Below are 5,281 nucleotides of genomic sequence, written 5' to 3'. Positions count from 1 at the left end.
GTCATCACAGAGCACCAGACTGGGCTCTCTGTGCTACGTAGGAACTTCTCACCAGCTATCCATCTTATCCTTGGTAGTGTATATATGTTAATGCTACTTTCTCCATTCATCCTGCTCTCTCTTTCTCACAGTGCCCACAAATCCATTCTCTACATCTGTGTCTCCATTCCTTCCCTGCAAATAGATTTATCAATACCATTTTTCTAGATTCCATGTATATGTGTGAATACATTATATGTTTTTCTCTTTGTTACTTACTTCACTCTGTATAACAGGCTCTAGTTTCATCCAGCTCACTGGAACTAATTCAAATTCATTCTTTTTATGGCTAAGTAATATTCCATTGTTTATATGTACAACATCTTCTTTATCCATTCATCTGCAGATGAACATCTAACTTGCTTCCATGCCCTGGCTGTTTTAAATAGTTCTACAATGAAGATTGGGGTACATGTGTCTGAAGATTTTAATGAATGCAAAGTTCTGTGAAAATATTGTTACTGAATGAGCAGGTACTTTAACAAGAAAAACAGTCTTTGCATATAAGGGTCACTGAGGAATAACCCATAAGCTGCATCATTCACTCTGCTGGAAATTAGAAACTGAGATGTGGCTTATTATTTCTCCATTTTATTCTGATGTATACTGAATATGCAAATGCTTTACTTAATTCTAAATACATCTAACATTTTCTTCTAACACCCCAGTTTTTAAAGTGCTCCTTGACACTGCCATAGACTTTAAAATTTCTATGGGACATTTTAAATAGATCACAATACAGATCTTAGTGCCTGCAAATACCTTGAATGAGTTTTGCTCTTTTGGGAAATTGTGAGACGCTATCTTGCTTTCTTCAGCTGTGCTCTGGCTTTTTGCTGTTGTTGTTGTTTGTTTGTTGATGAGGAAGCCCTGAACTGGTTTTCAAGCAGGCACTCTCTCTAAGCATGGCGCCCTACTTGCCCTCACTCCCTACTATTTAGAAAATTATCTAATTGTCTCACGGACAATTTACGGATTGCACTTGTGTTCCGCTTTCTATTGTGAAGTTTGGTTATTTTACAAAATTCTTGACTATAGCCAATACTAAATGAAGTTATTTCAGTTCCACAAGGCTTACCTTTTTCACCAGGTATCCAGTGCAATTAGCATCAGTAGACTGCTGGCAAACTTACACTCAAAGGGAAAAAAATAGCCTTGATTTGTAATGTGTGCTGATTTCCATGGTGTAAATTTCCCCAGCAGAGCCAATTTCAAGTTATCAATGATTTAGCAACTGGCTCCAAGAATTCCTGAATATTTAATAATCTGTTTTCTCAAATCCATACAAACTTGCTCCAGCACATCAGCAGAGGTTTCTGTCACTAACTCTTCCCCAGACCACCTGTAAAATTGTGAATTATTTCCTTAAACTGGACAGTAATTGGCATTTAGTCCTTAATCATGGGACAGAAAATTGATTTTAATTTATTTCACATTAAACCATGCCTGCTATATATGAGGTGCTATGCTAGTTCTGTGGGAAATGTAAAGATCCAAACATGATTCCTGTTTTTCAGAAATCCACAGTCCCTCAGAAAGGGCAGACAATATATAAGAAACTGTAATACAAATCTGACCATGAGAAGTGCTATATTAAAATCACAAATTTAAACAGGAAAACAGGAAAGGAAGAAACACCATGTAAACAAAGCAGAGAAAAATGCCTCTACTTCAAGTAATTTTAAAACAAGCTCAAGATGGTCAATAAATTTAAAAAAAAAAGGTATAGAACATTTGTGCATAAATTTATTTGAAAGTAATAAGGAAATGGGGTTTCCCAGGTGGTGCAATCATAAAAAATCCACCTTTCAATGCAGGAGACATGGGTTTGATCCCTGGGTAGGGAAGATCCCCTGTAATCAGTTCAGTTTGGTTCAGTTCAGTCATGTCTGACTCTTTGCGATGCCATGGACTGTAGCATGCCAGGCTTCCCTGTCCATTGCCAACTCCCAGAGCTTACTCAAACTCATGTCCATCAAGTCAGTGATGCCATCCAACCATCTCATTCTCTGTCATCCCTTTCTCCTCCTGCCTTCAATCTTTCCCAGCATCAGGGTCTTTTCAAATGAGTCAGTTCTTCGCTTCAGGTGGCCAAAGTATTGGAGTTTCAGCTTCAGCATCAGTCCTTCCAATGAACATTCAGGACTGAGTTCCTTTAGGATGGACTAGTTGGATTTCCTTGCAGTTCAAGGGACTCTCAAGAGTCTTCTCCAACACCACAGTTCAAAAGCATCAATTCTTCTGTGCTCAGCTTTCTTTATAGTCCAACTTTCACATCCATACATGATTACCAGTAAAACTATAACTTTGACTAGACGGGCTTTTGTTGACAAAGCAATGCCTCTGCTTTTTAATATGCTGTCTAGGTTGGTCATAACTTTTCTGAATAGGAAATGGCAAACTGCTCTAGTGTTCTTGCCTGGGAAGTCCAATGGACAGAAGAGCCTGGCGGGCTAGAGTCCATGGGGTCACAAAAGAGTCGGATTCGGCTGAGAACACACACACACACACACACACACACACACTGAGAGACTTACCTAGTGGTCCAGTGGTTAAGACTCTGAGATTCCACTGTACAGGGTGTGGGTTTGGTCCTGATTAGAGAAACTAAGATTCTGCATGCCACAGCCAAAACTTTTTAAAACTAAATAATTTTTTTTAAGTAATAAGGGAAAAAGAGGATTTATAAAGCTTTTAACAAAAGCTACCAAAAGATGAGGTGGTGATTCTGCCCCAAACTGACTGATAATTGCAGTGAGTCAATTCCTTTTCCTACTTCCAACATCGAAGTCATATTTCTTTCTCTATTCCTACCGTTGAGCTTGAAATGTCCTGTGACTAGATCAGCATAGCATTAAGTTTCACAGTCTCCAAATGTGTAAGGTATTCCCAACCTCCCTAAATACCATCCTATAATAAACCAGTCCTGAACAGTACTAATTATTAGACACTTAACATGTGGCAGCTACTGTAAAGGGCTTCATACATGTTATCACATTTAAATATGTGAGGCCCTACTTTTTCTGTGGCACTTTGCTCTCCTAAGTACTACTTCCTAAGAAATCTTCTTGGCAATATCAACTTATAGTCCCCAGAACAAGGGAAAGTGCCCCCATGAAATGTTTGTGAGCTGGAGGTGCCTTATGAGAATGAAAAGTGCAATGGTCCTATGGACTGTTGGTGGTAGAAAGCAAATAAGAGCACACAAATGCCTCACGTGGAACAAGCAAGAGCGTTAGCTGATAAGGTTAAAGAGGCGGTGAAGGAGTCTCTGGAGAAAGACCCAAACACAGCTTTCCTGACATAAGAGAAGCCAGTTTTGGCTTAAGCCATTTTGTGATCTGTCTGACCACAGTGCCTGTTCTTGAGCAGGTCTCAGTAACTAAGGATCTTAAGGGAACAAAAGAATGCAGGAACAAAGCATTATATCAGGCAAGAAAAGTAACAATAGCAAAGATAACGTATCACTTGTAAAGACTCCCAGTTCTGTTTCAATAGTAAAGATTAGCCTAAAGTGTTCAAGCACCAGATCAGCTGGAACCTAAGGGATGAAGATGGTGAGCTTTTTGGACCCTTCTGACTTCAATCAACTAAAACTTGTGACAGCCCAAGTCCCTTGATGAATACTCATATACCCTTAGGTTAAAATGATTTCAAAAGCTCAGCCTCTGTGCACTAGTGCCAAATCAAATCTTGGTTTTTCTTGAAGTAGAAAACAATAGTTCTATTACTTTGAAAGGCAAAGGGGGACACAACAGGCTCTTGCTCTCAAAACTGTATCTGAGCCCAGGGGAGCTTGTTGTTCAGTCATTCAGACGTGTTAGACTCTTTGAGACCCATGAACTATCGCATGCCAGGCTTCCTTGTCCTTCACTATCTCCCAGAGTTTGGTCAAACTCATGTCCATTGAGTCAATGCTGCCATCCAACCATCTCATCCTCTGTCATCCCCTTCTCCTCCTGCCTTCAATCTTTCCCAGAATCAGGGTCTTTTCCAATGAGCTGGCTCTTCGCATCAGGTGGCCAAAGTGTTGGAGCTTCAACTTCAGCATTAGTCTTTCCAATGAATATTCAGGGGTGATTTCCTTTAGGATTGATTGATTTGGTCTCTTTGCTCCATTTCTGATAGTGTGCTAGAGTCCAGCCTTCTGCATCATGAACATAAAGAGATTCCAGTGACATCCAACGTTAGAAAACAAATGTTTTTACACTTTGAAAATAAGTTTTATATGATTGGAGATGATTTTGGAAATGGTTTTTCTAAATAAATAATAACCCTTTCACTACCATATACAAATTTAGATTACTTTATGATTATTAATTTTACGAAATATGAAATCACTTTTTTTCCCATCCCCTCTGCTACTGCCCTGGTTTAGCAACTCCTCATGTTCCAGCTCGGCCCCTCAACTGAATTTCTAGAAAGCTCTGTGCTTCTATTCCACTTTAGTCTGTTATTCATAGTGCTCATGTGACAGTCTCTTAAAATACAAATGTGATAAAAATCACTTCCATGTTGAGCATTCTCCAATGAGCCTCTGCCCAAGCTTTTGAATTCCTTAGAAAGCTGAATTCCTTAGTTACTTGTGTGAGGCTCTTTGAGACTTCTCTGTTCTAAACTTTTATCTCCATTTACACACATTTTCTTCTGCCACACAAAATTAAATGCACGTCCTATTGTTTCTTGCTTCATTCAGTTAACATATATGGGCTTTTGCCTGGATACCCTCCCACCTCCATCACCTGGCCAGCTCCCAGTGACCTTCCCAGACTCAGGGAGGGCATTGCTCCCTCCAGAATGACTTGGAAGAACCACAGGTCAGATTTTGACTCCAGCCACTGTGCTCTTAGGGCCCCATAGGCTTTATGTTGTTCGGATCTTCAGTCATAAGCTTACATATCTGTCCCTTAAAACTGGACCGTGAGCTCCTCGAGGATTGGAACTGTCCTTTTTGTATTGTTAGAACAAATTTTCAAAATAGCTTCTCCAACAAGTTGACTACATTCATATATCAGACATTTCCCAAATTTTCCAAAAGGGAAGAAATTTTCCCCCAGCTTCAATTCAAAGACATCTTTCTTATAAAGAAAAAAAATGAAATAATAAATATTTGATTACTTATGTAAGATATAGCTGATTAATTAGCTCCTAGTTAATAGTCACCTGGGAGGGTCGGCGATGCTGAAGCGTTTAATCAGTTATACTAGTAACACTCTGGAAGAAGCTAAAATATTACATCATG

The sequence above is a fragment of the Capricornis sumatraensis genome, chromosome 14, assembly GCF_032405125.1.
Source record: "Capricornis sumatraensis isolate serow.1 chromosome 14, serow.2, whole genome shotgun sequence".
Taxonomy (NCBI): Eukaryota; Metazoa; Chordata; class Mammalia; order Artiodactyla; family Bovidae; genus Capricornis; species Capricornis sumatraensis.
The sequence above is the reverse complement of the archived record's forward strand: the minus strand, read 5'-3'. Positions refer to the sequence as shown.